The 17,928-nt window shown below is 53.2% G+C and overlaps 1 pseudogene; it reads left to right on the forward strand.

Moving 5' to 3' along the window:
- Window positions 1–10,263: 10,263 nt before the first annotated feature.
- Window positions 10,264–10,611, forward strand: LOC121165426 (annotated as a pseudogene).
- The last annotated feature ends 7,317 nt before the right edge of the window (window positions 10,612–17,928 follow it).

Here is a 17,928-nt window from a genome sequence, read left to right on the forward strand (position 1 = left end):
GGGGGAGCAGACACATCTGCTGGGGATTCCTCATCTCAGTGGCTGGTGGCCACTGGACACACACCCTCCCCACCGTGTGCATCTGCTGGTTTGCAGCCTGCCTTCACCCTGCTGTGACCACTTCTCCTCCAGACCAACCAGACCTTCCCAAGGCCTTTACCATCTGCCACTTGTGTCCACTTGCTACACAGCCTGAGGGTCACCTTGAATGTCATCCTTTGGCCCCCGCCAGTCAGCTCCCCAACAGTGCAGATCCCAATCAGGTGAGTCATCCTGCCATGATCCCCAGCATGATTCAGCTGCACCCAGGAAATCCTCTCTGCGCACTGACCCCGGCAGGCACCTGAATAGCCTGGGGCACATCCTGAATGGGCAGCAGTGGGCACCAGTCCCTCCTAGGTAGACCAGTCATACTTCCTGCCCAGGGGAGTCATGTGCCAATCCCAGCGGGGAAAGAAGATGGAGACTCTGACCTTGCTCTCCAGATATGAAGCCAAAGCCACTGAACAGGCCAAAGCAGCATGGTTTTGTCCCTCCTCGCGGTATGACGAGGGAGTGGAGCAGGCCAGGGAGAGCCTGCAGGAGCCAGGGGCCCACTGGGGCCACATGGTGTGTTGACTGCAAGACCAGCTTCTGTAGAGGGCAGGGCAGCCATCGCCACCGAGCTGCACTCCATGTTGGCCACTTGGCATGCACAACTGGATGATTGTGACCACCTTGTGTGGCTGGTGACGAGTTTACTAAACTGGCTCAGGTCACCAGTTTCACTGCCCTCTTAGGAATTCAGAGCCTGAAGAGCTGGACACAGCCTGTTTTCCAAGACCGGGACCCTTACAGCTGCAGCCACTAGCTTTACGTCATCCCCGCTGACCACTGGCCAGCTTACTCCCCAGGGAGCCCTTCCTTTGGCTGCCAGACTTGCTCTCCCTGTCTCCTGGTAACAGCTCAAGGACTTCCCACCTGTCCCAAACAGACTGCACTCCTGCCTGGGGACTATTCTGGGAGAGCACCAGAAAGGGCCTGGGGGACCCTTCCATGGTTGCTGAGCTGCCCAGGGACCGGTGGCTTCTGGGTCAGAGGGTGACCCCTAGCTTCCGTGCTCGTGCCCTGCAGTCTAAGCTCGCAGGTACCCAGAGCACTCAGCATCAACATCAGACATGGTGTGTCCAGCTCTCAGGCCCAGGAGAACAGGAGAAATGGGTGTCACTACCCCCAGTTCCTGGCCGCCTCTCCCTCAGTGACAACCACATGCCCTGCGGTGCCCATCAACTCTTTGGTCTCCCTTTCCCATCCTGGGGAGGCCCCTGCTGCCCCTGCATCCCCTGAGTCTTCAAGGACTGGGATCGAATGTCTCCCACCCTGTCCCTTCTCCACCTCCTGCCTCCTGCCATGGAAGCCTCCCACGTGCCAGGGCTGTGCCCATGTGAGGTGTGCTGAGCTGGGGGGCAAAAACAGAGGCTTGGGGCAGGCGGGAATTGGTGGGGGGCTCTGCTTCCTCCTGGACTGCCTGAGGCCAGCCTAGCCTGGCCCTACAGACAGCTGCAGCAGCAGTGAGAGGGAGAACCGAACCAGGGACCCCTGCCCCCACCCGCCCCCACCCTGGCCCCAGCTGGTCAGCCAGGCACGTGGTGCTGGCAGCCAAACAAAGGGGTCTGGGTCAGCCAGACACTTCCTCCCCCCCAGACATAGCCCCCGGCCCCAGGGACCCCAAGGAATGCCTGGAATGCAATGCAGCCAGCCGGCCTGGAGCTCTTGCAGGGGTGTGGGGGAGGGGAGGAGCAGACTGCTTTGTGCCCTGAGGCCTGACCCTGCCTGAAAATGTCTCTCCCGCACCTGTAAACTGGCCCTCTCCCCCAAGTCCCTGGAAGTATCCAGGTTTTCCCCCTTGGGACCCTCAGTGTCCCTTTTGTGCCCACGAGCCTCAGCCTCAAGTTTGAGCAGCTTCCATATTCCAACAGAGGAAGCGGCTAAACTCTCCCAAAGAAAGGTTCTCCTTTCTCCAACCCAGCCTGGAGGCCACCGGGGCTACCTGGCTTTCGTTTGCACAATCAGCCCCTGGGCAGGGGCAGACTCCCCTGCACCTGCTTCTCAGAGCTCCTCTCACCTGCAGGCCCCCCAAATACCTAGAAGAGAAAGCAAATCAGAATTCCTGCCCAGGGACTTGCATTCCAGCGAGGACCCTGGTACATCAGAGGCAGGGCAAGTGGATGTGAGATACCAGGAGCTGCTGGCAATCTTTGAGTTCTGGTCAGCAAAGGAGACCTTGGAGTGAAGACTTGGAGGAAGCGAGAACATGAACTTTGTGGCCACCCAGGGAAGAACATTCTAGAAAGAAGGAATGGCAAGTGCAAACACCCCACTTGTCAGGGAACGGGTGAGAAAAACCAAATCAGCAAGGGCAGGGGCATGGGAGCTGAGGTCAGGTGGGTGGCAAGGAAGGACCAGCATGGCTGTGGGGGTCCACAGAGCCTCGCCATCTGTACCGGGTAAGGTTTGAATGGAGCATGGAAAGGCTCAGGCTGCAGGGTTTTCACTGGGCCTCCTGCTATGGCATAGGGACTAGACAAGGAATCTGCAAGGGAACAGAAGCCAACTAGGAGGTTGGGTCAGGGCCACCCAGCTGCCATCTCTGTCCACTTAACTGCGCTTTTGGAGGAGCCGGGGTCTGAAGCTGGTGGCTGCCCAATCTGCGTCCAGTCCCACTCCCAGAAGAGCTGGGACAGTCACAGCCTCGGCGTTTTCCCGAGTCCCATCTGATGGAGGGCGGGTAGGCAGGCCGATCCTGAGCTCAGGCCTGGGGTTTCCCCTCTGACTGACCCAGAGCTGCCCCAGGGCCTGGAGAAGGGTTCTTGGCAAAAAGTGTGGTTGCAGGAGCCAAGGACCGGAGAGGGCTGGAGACCCGAGGGGGCTGGGCGGGAGGGATCAGGGGCCGGGAGTGAAGGCCAGGAGAGCATGGTCAGCTAGTGGAACTGATGTGGCCTCAGGTGGGGGTCGGGGCTGGGGACAGTCTACCCCCAAAGCCGCAGAACCACACGCACGCTTGCCGTGACTCACTCTTCCTGAGAAGAAAACTGTTTTTTCCTTCACAATCCCAGACTTCCACCTTCAGACAATAAGGCGTCCTCAGGAAGCTGTGGCAGGCTGCTGGGGGTCTGTTTGTCCTGAGGCCTTTTACAGTAACTGGGTCTGCAGGCCACCCCGCCGGTCCAGCCAGACTGACCCCTCCGCAGGGTGACCAGATCTGACAATCAGTGGCGCACACTTCCAGTTCCATCTTAACTTCTGGTGGCTGAACAAACACCTTTGTTATTATAGTGTGCGTGTGCAATGCTTGGAATATACTTCATCTGGGGAAAAAAATTACATTCATTTATCCAAAACCCAAATGTAGCTTGTGTTTGACTTAGCAGCCCTGCCCCCAAGTTCAGGGCTGTGTCATTCTTGGCCACCACTCGCTGTGTCCCTGTGTGTCTGCCTCCCCATGTGCCCTGGCTTGGCTTACTCCAGAAACTCCCAGCCGAGGTACATCTCTGCCTGCTCCGCAGGGGTTGGGCACTGGGGATGTCCATTTGCTGGCCAGAGCATCCAAGAGGCCCAAAGCCCACACGGCCCACACAGCCCCCACTTGCTCAGCTCCCCGCTTGCCCCCTGTATTTAAAGTAGACAGGTAGGGACCCAGCACAGTAGCCTAGCAGCTGAAGTCTTTGCCTTGAATGCACTAGGATCCCATATCGGCACTGGTTCTAATCCTGGTGGCCCTGCTTCCCATCCAGCTCCCTGCTTGTGGCCTGGAAAAGCAGTCCAGGATGATCCAAAGCCTTGGGACACTGTACCTGCATAGGAGACCCGAAAGAAGCTCCTGGCTCCTGGCTTCAGATCAGCTCAGCACCAGCCATTGCTGTCTCTTGGGGAGTAAATCATTGGATGGAAGATCTTCCTCTCTGTCTCTCCTCCTCTCTGTATATCTGCCTTTCCAATAAAAAAAAAAACTAATAAATATGAAAAAAAGAGTTAAGGTGGCATTGCCCATATGTGCCCTTCTTGCCCCTTGTCCCTGGGAGCCAGTAGTAGCTCTGCCCTGCCTACTAGCCCTGCCCAGAGTTTCCAGCTGCTCCTGGAAGGGAGGGAAGCTAAAAGTTGGTCATTATTAAACAGGCCTGTCCTCCTTGGTCCCCTGAATACGTCCCATAGCTCTGCTCCTGAGCTTCCAGGGCTTTGACACCCACAGCCAGTGATGTCACCTGCACCTGCTTCTCCCAGCAGCTTTGGAAAGGGCGTTTCCTCCCTGCTTTCAAGCTGAAGCCCCAGAGCCTGCAGTACTGCTTCAGTCTGATGGCATTTTGGGGTGATCCATGGCTTAGGCACCCTGACAGTCCTAGAACCCTAGTAGGCAAACCCCTGCTCTTCCATTCCCACCTTGGGAAGACTGCCCCAGCTGGCTGGACTGGAGTTTTGCCCCATCACCCATGCACCTCCCAGCTGTCCCAGTCCTCTGGCTGGTTTAACTGCCAGTTCCTCATGTGATTCCCAGGAGGAGTGGTCTCCTTCCAGGCCAGAACCCTAAGATGTCCATGGGGGCCACTTCTCTATCCCACCAGTAGTACACCCTGTCACTCAGGACACAGGCCATGAAGCCACAGACACTCCTGATCCAGGCCTTGGTATAGTTTGCAGAGCTGGGCATGACCTTTCTACCACTAGCCCCTGCACATCTGGGACCCAGAGCTCTGCATTGTCACAAGGAGAGGGGTAACTGTGTGCTGTGGAAAATCAAGGACATCATCCTCTGACCGCCCCAGTGGCGCTTGCTTGGCTCTGTTCCTCAGCAGCTATGAGGTCTGGGTCAAGGCAGGTCACTGCTTGAGCCTCAGCATCCTCACCTGTAAAGCGGCCAAATTGTCTTGAGGCAGAGGAGATAACAAAAAAAGGGTCTCAAAGGCAGAGGGTCCTCGGCAAGTAGCAGCGGCCACTGTGACCTACAGACTCTCCTTCCTCCTTGTCCACCTGTCTAAGGTGCATGGGGCCTATCCAGGAGAGAGTGCACAGGTTTAAGCGGCTGCTACTCCAGTCTGTAAACCATGTTCTGTGTACTTTCAGCTGACCATGCCTGGCCCAAAGGAGCAAGGAAACCTGGGCAGCCTGCTTGTCACCTAGTGCAGGCCCTTATGCCACCATCTCCAGGGACCAAGACATGGGAGATGGGTCCAGCACAATGGCTCAACTGGCCAATTCTCATCTCGCAAGTGCTAGGATCCCATATGGGTGCTGCTTTACTTCCTATCCAGCTCTCTGCTTGGAGCCTGGGAAAGCAGTAAAAGATGGCCCAAAGCCTTGGGACCCTGCACCGAGTGGGGCTCCTCGCTTCAGACTGGCTCAGCTCAGGCTGTTGTAGCCATTTGGGAAGTGAACTGGTTGATGGAAAATCTTTCCGTCTCTCCTTCTCTTGGTAAATCTGCCTTCTCAGTAAAAATTAAAAAAAAATTTTTTTTTTAAAAGGAAGAAGACGCCTTGGTGGGGGGCATGGTGGGTAGGATATCAGGAATCAGGAATCAGGTCCCAGTGCCTAGAATGTGTGCTAACAGAGGGAGTTGCACTGTGTCCCCTTGAAGCTGTGCCTGCTTCCTTGTCCCCTGTACCAGCAAGTGGACTTTGATTTGGAAAGAGGGTCTTTGCCAGTGTAATTAAGAAAAGACCCGTCCAGGGCCTGTCTCATCCAATGCCTAAGAGTCTTTGTGGGAGAAGGGATGGGGAAGGATGGGACATCTGGCATGCTAGGAGCAGGCCCATGGAAGACACACACGGAGGCTGGAGTGATGCTGCCGTAAGCCAAGGAATGCCAGGAGGTGCCTGCTGGTGAACAGGCAGGAGGGACAGTCCACATCCCCACCTGTGGTGTCTGGGCTCTCTGTAACTTGTTTTTCCTAAGGAGACCCTCACCCAATTCCCGACTCAATTGCTGATTTGTAAGACCCACATGAGTTGGGTTTGAGCCACCAGTGAATGAAAATTCCCCAGACCTGGCCCGCTCAAGGTAGAGCAACAGTTCCAAAGTCACCTTGCCTCCCCATGTTCAGCTAACTCCATAGTTCTGGGTTGCTAGCTCCTTAGGGAGCCAATGAGTTTCCCCTTCCTGGGCAGCTACCAACTTAACTTGTTTTCCTTCTGGTCTACGAGGAACAAAAACAAGTTAATTTTCTCATAAAAATAACAGTTAGTCAGCCAGCCTCCCATCAGAGCCATTCATCTTGAAGGTAACTTTAGGCTTCTCGGGGCACACAGAGCCCTCCCTCTCCCCGTCCCTGCCCCCCACCGGGGCCAGGACTGTCCTGGCTGTGGGCCTGCCCCTCTGCTGCCCTGTGATTTTTCCAGAAAACAAAGCGAGCAGAAAGAGCAGCACTGGGACAGAAGCACTCTAGTTGGCACGGCTTTGAATGCCATAGAGCATGCAAGACCAGGTCCTTCCCGTGTGTGTTCCCCTCAGAACCCCTGGCAAGTGTCATGTTCACAAAAGGGAAAACAATCATGCTGATTAATTGTGCTTCTGTTTGTGTCTGTTCTCCTAACTTCCCATCTCCCCCCTCTGCGGGCAGCGAGGCCATCTGCCAGATGGCAGGGCTGCAACACAGAGTGTCTCGTGCAAACGGCAGGCTCCCGAGACTCCTGTTGCAATTGCATTTGACTAAATAGCCATGATGAAAGAACAAGCTCTTGGTTAGCGAGTGAGAAGCTTTGGAAATGGATGAGCACGCAAAACCACAATGTACGAGTTCAGCACTTTGCCTGCTAAGGAGACCAGCCAGTGGAAATCTGCCCATGTTTGAGGCGAGCCAGAAAGCGCTAATTGCTGCAAGTGTTCTGTCTGTGGCCACCTCCTTCTCTCCACCACTGCAAAGCACGGCCAGCACATCGCGTGGGAGGCCTCACTCCCAGGCGCCAGTGGGCCAGGGAATCCGTTGGGGAGCATCGGCCGGCCAGGAAGATGAGTTACTGTAACTGGCTAGCCCCATGTAGCCGGCCCTTGGCCTTCACCCAGCAGCCTCAGGCACTGTGCTGCACAAGGCTGGCCTCCTGGCCTCCTTGTAAAAGCATCGCCTTGGATGATTGTATCCATATAGGGAAGCTCAAGAACGGACCGGAAACTTCAACCGTGTCCATCTCTGGATGGGTGCCCAAGGCTACACCATAGTTGAGAAAGAACATACTTCTGGTTCAGGTGTGACCCAGCACAGGTGTGGTCCATAGAACACAAGCAAATCAGGGGTCCTCTTTGAGTCTCAAGCTCCCCATCTCCATTACCAGATTAAGAACATCGCCCTGGCTTAGATTTTTTTTTTTTTTTTTTTTTGCTAGAACTGACCAAAAACATAGAGGGAGTGGTGATTGTTATTACTGGCATAAGCCAGCCTCTTCTCAGCTCATTCAGTGGTGACTGTAAATGTCTGGATTCTGAAGACAGAGCCGGACCTTGCTGCCCCCGCCCGCCCCCCAACTCACTCCTTATTGTTGTCTGGATTTGTTTTGGTTTCTCTGGAACTTTCAGAACAATGGGTTCTGGGAGTTGAGTCGGAGTGGCAGCATTCCTCCCGCAAGGGAAGTGTGTGTGGCTACAGGGTCTGGCAGGCAGGATGCTGACCTGAGCCAGAGCTACCACCCAGAGGGACATGGAGGTCCAGGGTCATGCCAGTACCAGTCTCAGAGCCTGGCAGCCCTGCTGGATGCTCTGACACTCTGAGTGGCATTGCTGGCCTCAGGCACCCAGTGCTCCCTTCTGACTCCATAGCCACACTGTGCTCCCACCTAAAGACTCTCCAATAGTTTCGCCAACCCTACAGGCCCCCTCACGCTGTACCAGGTGAGGGGTAGGGCGCTGGTGGGTGGGAGGCAGAACCAAGGCAAGCCTCCTCCCTGCTCTTCTCTCTGAATCCTCCAAGCTACCCCTGCCTGCTGGCTTGCCCCAGCCAGGAAGGATGGTGGTCCCTGAGAAATTAATGCAAGGTGCCAGTGGCTAGCTTAGGCCCTGGTGGGCTTGTTTTCTTAAAGGGAACTATTTGTGGGAAAAGAATATTCAACAAGATCTTGGCTGGCTATGGAAGAAGGAGGCAGGCGAGGAGCCCCAAATCACCCCATTACCATCTCCTCTCAGTTTCCTTGCAGATGATTGTCCCCTGCCTGACTTGGCCTGTTCCACCTCTATTCCTCTCCTAAGGGACAACAGGAATCTCATCTCTCCCGAGCAGCCTTCCCATCTCAATCCCTCCTGCCACTGAAATCCTGGCCTCCTTCTTGCATGCCCTGAGACATGCCCCAGACCTTTCAGGGACTCAAGCTGCCAGCCTTGGGGTAGGGCTGGGTTGGCATCCTGGCTTTGCTGGCCTGTGAGGTGGGAAGGTAGATATCAAGCCCATGTGTGAGTGGGACTGGAGAACAAAAGCAAATAGTGTGTGCAGTGGAAGGAGAGGAGAGACACAGCAGCGTGCCATGGAAGCAGCCCAGCACTTCCACATTGAAAGTCTTGCTCAGGTTTCATAGTCTTGCAGGTGGGTTCCAGCCTGCCCCAGGGGATACTTCAGGGGCATCTTCTCAGCACGCAGCAGGAGGGCTGTTAGGGCCAATACCACAGGTATGGGGAGGGAGTTCACGGATCCCATGCACAGAACCAAGCATCCACACCGGTAGGAACTACAGTCTGAATACAGGCTGTTCTTCGCTGAGCTGCCTGCCAGGCCTGCAGGTGTCAGGCCTCCAATCCTGCCCTCTCCGAGGACTATGTCACCTGTTCCTGCTGTCAAGGGCCTGTGCCTGGCAAGCGCCAGCACAACAGGGTCCCAGAGAGCTCTGTAGGGGAGGGTGGCCTTGCAGGGTGCCTTTGGGTGAGCATGGCCCATGTCACCACAGCAGAAGTGGGAAGTGACAGTCACACTCGCACTGGGCCATGGGTTTCCCTCTGATTCCGGGAAGTAGGCCTTCTTATCACAAGGACAAGCGGACAGCAGTTTCTGTTTCTGTTCTGTGTGACTGCAGTTAAGTTCTCAGATCCAGGGACACATATCCTCTTCATAAGTGGAAAACAAGTGATAAGGGACAGAATTCCTGCTGATGAATCTTTTCCTGTTGAAATGTCCAAGATGGCTGAGAGCTGGGAATTCCCTGGGAAGGTGCCTGGGATCTCAAGATAAACCCTTTGCTCTGGCCGCAGATCTGACCCCGCTCCGGGGAAGGCCAGGCCTGGACTCATGGAGCATGCGAGTGGTCCCATGGGTCCCCAGGCCTATGGCAGCCCCGGACCCAGAGAACTTCACACAGAGTCCACACCTACCCAAGCCAAGGCCGGGTAGATTTTAGAGGTGCAGACAGTAGGTGTTCATTAATAAATGAGTTGGACCAAAGTTCTAATGAATGAATATCCCACAGGGTGCAGCAGAGCACACAGTCATGGGGACTGTGGTGGTCAGAGAGGGTTACTAGGGGACAGCTGGGAGCTGAGCTGGGCTTTGCAGCCTGTAGGGTTTGGATGGCAGAAAGGTCAAGCTGAAGGCCCAGATGGGAGAATGAGCAGAGACCATGAAGTGGCCAAGAAGAATCCAGCAGACAGGGAGCCGCGAGCAGATAAGGCCAGGCCACAGGGGCCCCTGGTGCTGGGCAGCAGGTGCCATGATGCCTGGGGTGGTTTCTGGAAGGGTAAGCCAGGCCAGTAGGAAGGCTGGGCTTCGGGACTATTCCCCCAACTGTCCTGGGGGCCTGCAGGCTTTGCCAATGCTGAGAAGGCCCTTAGCAGAGAGGGTGGGAAGGTGAACGCAGACCCTGGTAGCCACAGGAAGAAAACTTAGGACATGTGAGCTCCTGACCTGGGCGTGGGCTGACAAAGGGTGTGGGCCAGGTCAGACAGGGATGTTGGGAAGGACCGTCTGGGCAGCAGAGGGAGGAACCTGGCGGCAGACATTTGGGGCAGTCCCGCTTATTTCTCTGTGCACACAGCAGTTCGTGCACCTGCAGCCTGTGTGTGTGTGTGTGTGTGTGTGTGTGTGTGTGTGTGTGAGAGAGAGAGAGAGAGAGAGAGAGAGAGAGCAGTGCTGTGCCTACATCCTCCCGGTAGAAAGGCCCCGGCCTTCGTCACAAATGCCCCAGAGCCCCCACAGCAGGCAGGCACTGTCAGAAGTGGGGAGATGGCACCGCACATGCCTGCACAGTGACCAGGGCTGGGGAGCTCTCAGAGTGAGCGGGAGGGAGTATCCAGTGGCTTGTTGCGTCTCTGACCAACTTGCCATGGCAGACCAGGAGTTGGAGGCGCTGAGGAAGCAGAGGCTGGCAGAGCTGCTGGCAAAGCTCGGGGCACAACAAAAGGCAAAGCACAGGGAAGCAGAAATGAGAAACAGTGTCTCAGCCCAAGTTCTGGACTAGTCAGCCAGGGCCAGGTTAAGTAACTTAGCCCTTGGTAGCCTGAACAATCAAAGCATTAGAAAATTATCATACAGATGGCAAGATACAGACAACTAAGTGGGCTATCAGTAACAGAAAACCTTGAAAAAGTAAGCCAACCAACAGAAAACAACAGATAAATACAACAGAAGGAAAGTAATGGACTCTAACAAATCTTCAGAAATTGGAGCTTAGTGGAACAGATCTATTACATGTTTACTCTGTTTATTGTCTACATGCTTTTAAAATTAAATTGCTTTGCAGAATAGAAGGAAAAATAGAAACGAAGTAGGGAGAAAGCGCAAGAAGCGGCCCCTGTTCAGGGCCAGCATTGTGCTTTGCATGGGAAGAGCTGCTGGAGCCAGCTAAGCACAGTGAGCAGGGCTTGCCAGGAAGCCTGCACTGAGCCATGGGGCAGCCGAGGGCAGGGCTGGAACACACAGCTTTAGGGAACTTAAGAACCAGGAACACCACAAACTAATATGCTTTTACTGTTGACTCAATATTACATAGGTGGGAGGGGGAAGGGCCTGAGGGCAGGGTGGACGGAGGTTAGGGAAGAGGGAGCAGGTGGAGGAACACAGTGGTCGGCTCTAGCTGCAGACTTAGTTGGCTAGAAAAACCTGAAGACCTGCAAGGCAGCCTCCTGGGAGAGATTATCAACCATAGGCTGCGGCTAAGCACAGTGCTAGCTTGTTTTCATTGGAAAGTCAGATCCACAGAGAGAAGGAGAGACAAAGAAGATCTTCCATCCACTGGTTCACTCCCCAAGTGGCCGCAACGGCCGAAGCTGAGCCAACCCATAGCCAGAAGCAAGGAGCCTCTTCCAGGTCTCCCACACGGACGCAGGGTCCCAAGGCTTTGGGCCGTCCTCGACTACTTTCCCAGGCCACAAGCAGCAAGCTGGAAAGGAAATGGAGCAGCCTGGATATGAACTGGCGCCCATATGGGATCCTGTTGCATGCAAGGTTAGGACTTTAGCTGCTAGACTACTGTGCTGGGCCCTTGCAACCACTTTCTTACAACCTCTGCTTGTGACCCTTCACTGCTTGACAGTGCTATGGCCAGCGGTGGCCACAGACCAGCTAGACCCTCTCTGATGTGTCCTGTGTCTCATGATGACCCAGCAGACTGACAAGCTGTGACACAGAGCGATCAGAGCTGTGTCATCCCCTCTCCCTGAGGCACTTGCTGTTCCCTGGCCAGGGCTTTCTGCCTCAAAACTCCAGAGAACAGAGGTGGGCATGGCTTCCCTTACCAGTGCCTGGCATCCTACCTCAGGGCCACCCAGGAGGGGCCTTGGCCTCCGAGGATTCCAGGAGAAAGCCCCTGACAGTGACCTGCGCCTGGAGGATCCAGACTTTCCACGCCCACAATGTTTCTGTGTGGGTGGTTCTTAAGCAATCTCTCACCATAGTAACCAACCAGCTGAAAGGTGCCAGCGTAAAACAGGACAGCATCCCTGGCTCTCAGAGCTTGGGGCCTTTCTTCCCTGTGGTGCTGGCAGGTGGTCCCACATACCATCTGCACCCGAAGGACAGGTGGGCATTCCCAAGAAGCATGTTCCAGCTGGAAGGGAAGGAAGGCTGTCTCCAGCCCAGGGCCTCTTCCGACCTCCGGGGGATGGAGGGAAGATAGGAAAGTACCTGCCTGTGTCATCTCAGGCGCGCCACCACTCCCATTCCACAGGAGGGGAAGCTGGGGCTGAGAAGCTGGGCGCTGTGTGGGGGTGGGAGGTGGGGGCTGCGTTGCTGTGCTCTGCTCCAGCCAGGAGCAGGAACAGCAAGCAGCAGGAACGCCCAGGGAGCCACAGCTCCGCACACCTTTTTGTGTCTGAAATGCCTGTGGTCGCCAGCGCCCTGGGATATTGAGCCCTCACACCTGCTCTGCGGCCTCCCTAGCCCTCCTGATGCACAGGGGGGCTTCCCCACGTTAGGAAATTCCACAGGATGCAGCTGAGGCCAGGAGGACAGAACAATATGGGGGTGGGGCTTCCCTCTCCAAACTGCCCTCCGCCCGCCAGCGCCCCCAGCATTCAGTGGGCTTTTCCTTGGGCGGGGTGTGGGGAGGTTCCGCACAGGCACCCCTACCCCGCACCACCCCCAGCAGCTCTGTTCAGCCCCTGGACTCAGGCTGAAGGCTGTGGGGCGGAAGCTTCCCAGGGCCACAGGGACAGGGCTTCCCCCACCCCACCCCCAGCCTCGGGGCTGGTGACATCATTGCCCTTTTCGGGCTGCCTGTCAGCTCCTCAGCCTGACAAAGCCGTCGGGAGATATCCTGCGTGACTCATCGGTGGGCTGAGCTGGGCTTCCGGGCCTCAGAAGCAGCCAGACACAGGGACCCATTGTTTGCCCGGAAGCCCCTATTGACCCCACAAGCTCAGTGGGGGCGACCCCACTCTTGTGACTGAACTCCTTCTGAGAGACAGGGAGTGTGTGTGTGTGTGTGTGTGTGTGTGTGTGTGTGTGTGTGTGTGTGTGTGTGTGTGGGGCGGGGGGAGGGGCGAGGGAGGGGTCTGCCTGGCCGCTTGGGTGGCTGTAACGGGGACAGCATGCCAGGACCCATGGGAACAATCTCCTCCCCACCCCCCAGATAATCCAGGACCTAGCCTGGGAGACAGAGGACATGGGTCATGGGTTGAATGCCCAAACCTTCTTGGTTTTTGTGTCTTCATCTTTCCAGCAGAGACAATCATTCCCAAAAGGTACGGCTGGCTCCAGCGAGGAAGTCGTAGAAGTTCCAGCCCTGCACCTCTGAGGGCTTGGCATAGTCTTTCTTTCCCACGTTCTCTCTCTCTTCCTCCTAGCTCAAAGGAAAAAAAAAGTCAAGGGAAGGTCAGCAGAGATAACAGTTATGGATCTGCTTCCAGGACCTGCTTTTGGGACCTTACAAGGGGTCATAAAAAGTTTGTGGATAGTACTGAAAAATGGCGGTGTGCATTTTACCACTGTTTGCATCAAAATAAGTGTGATTCCATGTTGATGCTGGGTGAGGTTAAAATCCTCTTGGGCAAGCAGTTCTGTGACATTTCTGCATGATGGCTCAGGACACGGCACACACTCCTGGGATATGTTAATTACACACTGTAGGAATGAGAGCTCTGTGACCACAAGTAAGACAGGAGACAGCAGTGCCATCAGCCACTTGGCAAAGATGGCACGACCAGAAGGATGAGGGGCAGCTAGCTACTTTGGGAGTATATTTCATCAGCATGCTTTTGATGCCTTTGATCTATCCCCACACCTGACTTATAGGTATAAAAGCAATATTCTGCTGCAATCCATGGGTTTTGATATTTTTGTTTTTACCTTAATTTCTTCAAAATAGTTTCTCTTATTAAATTCTTCATTGGCTCATAGATCATACAGTAGCATCATTTTCTCCAGGAAGGTTTTTTGTTTTCTTTTCATTCCTTCATTGACACATTGGTTATTCAAGCAGCATGTTATTTAACTCCATGGTGTTATAAATTTTTTAAACTTTATTCCTGTTGTTGATTTTGTTGTATGGCTTTTTATTTAAGGGAATATCTAGTGACTGTGTAATAGAGACTATCATATCCAGATGTGAAGATATGGAACAATGTGCATCTCTACTTCTAAATCAAAGATGGACTCCCTATGAAACTGTTGGATGTATCTTGGCAATAGGATGCTGGACCGTCTGCATTGTCTGTACCCTCAATGTCACGTTGCACTTAAATAGCAGAATGATGGAGTTGTGATTGCTTATGAAGGTTTATGCTATTGTAATAATATGGGGGAAATCAGTTGGGGTGAGGGAATTTGGGGAGGTTAGGGTGAGAGAAATCCCAGAGCCTATGGAAATGTATCATAAAATTTAAACTAAAATAGAAGGAAAAAAAGAAGAAAAAAAAGCAATATTCTTTACCTAAAAAGAGGCCAAGCCTCTCACTGGTGGTGAGAGGGCCTAGTCCCTGTTGATTTCGAAGAGTCACCACTGTCAGGAGTCTACCTGATCTTGGAGGTGAGACCATGGCAGCACTTGGTCATCTATGCTTTCCTTAAGAGAGAAAGGGAGAGGGAGATCTCCAAGTCATTGTAAGAGGTCGCTGGCTTTACTGCCTTGTTAGCAACCGAAAGTGCCACTCCAGCCACTCATGCCCTGCCTCCTACCATGGCACCCAATGATAGCAAGGCAGTGATCCAAAACCCCTCTTGACTCTGTTAGGGGGAAATTGAGAATGAGTCTAGAATATAGGACTAAGGGGGAATTAGGAAAACAAGATAGCAAATCCCTGTCCATTAGTTAGAGGAGCCACTTGTGCCCTTGGCTGCCCCCCAGAGAGAACACTCCTGTTTTGTTTAGGGTGGATGTGCTGGCAAGGAGCTGTGTGGCGGACTTAGTCTGGCTTACTTCTAGTCCTGGGCTCCCGCATGCCTCCTTCTCTTGGTGGAAACCTTGGCTGCTGGCAGGATCAGGGCCACAAGCGCCATGTCTTCTTCAGGTTGGGTAGGGGTGAAGCAGGGGCTGCTGGTGGCCAAGCCAGGGTTCCAGCTGGAGGTACATTCTCTTGGGGGCTGCAACGCCAGCTTGCAAAAACTGCTCTCAGCTGAGACTGCATGTGCATGGCCATCTAGAATCTCACAGCTTCAAGTCTGGAAGAAACAGATCTAACAGGCAGATTGAGTGCACGGTGGAAGTTCTGTCTCCAGTGACCCAGCTCTTGGCAGAGCTGCCAGGGTGCTTACCATGGGAGCTGGGTGGGCAGAGTGAAGGGGAAGGGCCACCAGGATCTGCAGTTCTGACCTGGGTGTCCTGTGACCCCAGGAAGTTCTGTCTCCAGTGACCCAGCTCTTGGCAGAGCTGCCAGGACTGCTTAGAAACAGGCCTCTATCATGGCAGCTGTTTACCCAAAGCCCTGGCTCTCCACACCGAAGCGGGTGCCATGTGGGGGTGGGACGGCCTTGTTGGGTCTCCTTGGCAGCAGACCGTTGTATCAGGCTCTGATAACTGGCCTGCCACCTCGCTTTCCGTTGCTCCTGATGCCTCACTGGCTTTTTTTCCTCCTGGTCTCTGGTAAAGTAGACGGCAGAAGCAGCCTTTCAGATGGCAGCCAAGGGGGTGCCTAGTCCCATCCCGAACTTTGAAGATTTCTCTTGATATTGGGGTGAGCTAGAGAAGTATGATCACAGGCCAGTTCTGACACCCTGTGTTTGCCTGTGAGTAAAGACCATGAGAACCAAGAGCTTTTAGGTGAGATCACATGTGGTGACCTGACCAGATATTTTGAGCTCATCTGTAAAATGTTTCTCTCTCCCTTAGTTTGGTTTGAGGCAAGAGGGGCAAAGGGTTGCTTGTGTAATATGCCCAAAGCAAAATAAATCTATGAAGCCATATGATAACTTAAGCTTGCAATGTGGTCAGCCATTGTTACAGGTAAAGGTCAGCCACTCCTCTCCCCGACCCCCTCTTTTTTTAAAGATCATTTTTATCGAAAAGTCAGATATACAGAAAGGAGGAAAGACATAGAGGAAGATCTTCTATCAGATGATTCACTCCCTAAGTGACTGCAACAGCCAGTGCTGTGTGGATCCGAAGCCAGGAGCCAGGAACTTCCTCCAGGCCTCCCAAAGCAGGGTCCCAAAGCTTTGGGCCGTCCTTGACTGCTTTCCCAGGCCACAAGCAGGGAGCTGGATGGGAAGTGGAGCCACCGGGATTAGAACCCGTGCCCATATGGGATCCCAGGGCGTTCAAGGCGAGGACTTTAGCCACTAGGTCACCGCGCCAGGCCCTCCCCTCTTCTTTTAAAAAGTAAAGTCTAGTGATCCAACTGTATATCTTGGTGAAGGGGTCCTTCAGAATAGTCAGTTTCTCGTGAGAAGAGAGGGAAAATGAGGTGATGAGTCAGGCCTTGCAGATTTCTGACCCTCAGCAACTTCACATCAAGCGAGAACTTAGCAGACAGTTCTCAACTGTCAAGTAAGTCTACAACTTATGAAGACATTTATCGTCCAGATCCAATGCCTTCTATAAATTCTAAGACAACAGTAGTATTGGGCCCAGCACAATGGCTAGCTAAATCCTTACCTTGCAGGCTCCAGGATCCCTTATGGGCACTGATTTGTCATGTCCCAGTTGCTCCACTTCCCATCCAGCTCTCTGCTTGTGGCCTGGGAAAGCAGTAGAGGATGGTCCAAAGCCTTGGGACCCTGCTCCCAACTGGGAGACCTGGAAGATGCTCCTTACTCCTGGCTTCAGATCGGCTCAGCTCTAGCCTTTGCGGTTTCTTAGCAAGTAAACCAGCAGATGGAAGATCTTTTTGTCTCTCCTCTGTGTAAATCCGATCTGTCTTTTCAGTAAAAATAAATATTTTTCAAATAAAGCAAACATGTATTTGGAAGCATTTATTTTTAACTTATTATTTAACTTTACTAATTTATTTTTTAACGATTATGCTTAAATTATCTAAGAAACTGAAACGTTAGATAAGCATGAAATTATTATCTTGAATGCTGATCTTGCCAAAGAACAATTCTAGAAGCTAAGCTGGAGCAATGAACATTACATCATATTTATCTATATTGCTACCTTTTAGGTTAATATTATGCCTTTATGACTGCATAATATGGCTTGGGAAAGCAGAGAGGATGCTCTAAGTGCTTGGGCCCCTGTACCCCTGTAGGAGACCTGGGAAATTTTAGCTCCTGGCTTCAGCTCAGCTCAGGCTGCTGCGGCCGTCCGTGGAGTGAGCCAGTGAGCCAGTGAATCTGTCGTTTTATCTCTGTTACTCCCAACTTTCAAATAAAAATAAATTTTTAAAAAATCTTCAAATTAAGATATTTTCTAAATAAAAGAGCACATCAAATCTCAATCTTAGGTACTTTTAGTAGTCTTTTTTTGTTAACAAACCCAAATAGTTTTTCATAGAATTTAAGATCCCAAGAATACCCAAATCTGTACTTAGAGGCATTTATCTCATTTACCTTTACCGAATTTATAGTTAGCAATTACACCTCGAGGACTTAAGACATTTCAAAGTTCTATGATACTTTTATCTGAATTATTCCTGAGGTTAAAATTGCATTCACATGGAATTTTACTCCCTTCTTTTTATGAAACAGCTCTACCTGGTGTGAGGAGAACTCAAATATCGGCCCGAAGGCCTCAGCCATTTTGTATCTACTTCCGCACGGCTCTCGAAATTCACACAGGAAGTTCAGGCTATCCACCATCACTCACTGTGCTCTGGCACCCCTCCCCCTAATCCCTCCCCCCTCGCTCCTGTGACAATCACCTGTGACAATCTCAGTCCCCAATCCCTGGGGCCCACCCGCAGCCCCTCCCAACAAATTCCCCACTTCCCACGTGCCTTCCAGGTTCACCTGGCGCTCTGTCCTCCTCCACCTTGCCCCCTTCCTCTGCCCTCACAGCCCCCCATCCTGCCACCATGGCAGGAGACATTTCCCTTCTTGTTTTCCCCCCCCCCCCCCCCCGTTGGAATAAAGGACCTTCTAAACACCTTGCTGCGTCTGGCATTTTGGTAAGTTT

This window comes from Ochotona curzoniae, unplaced genomic scaffold, assembly GCF_017591425.1.
Source record: "Ochotona curzoniae isolate NIBS_2020 unplaced genomic scaffold, NIBS_Ocur_1.0 contig_883, whole genome shotgun sequence".
NCBI classification, from domain to species: Eukaryota; Metazoa; Chordata; class Mammalia; order Lagomorpha; family Ochotonidae; genus Ochotona; species Ochotona curzoniae.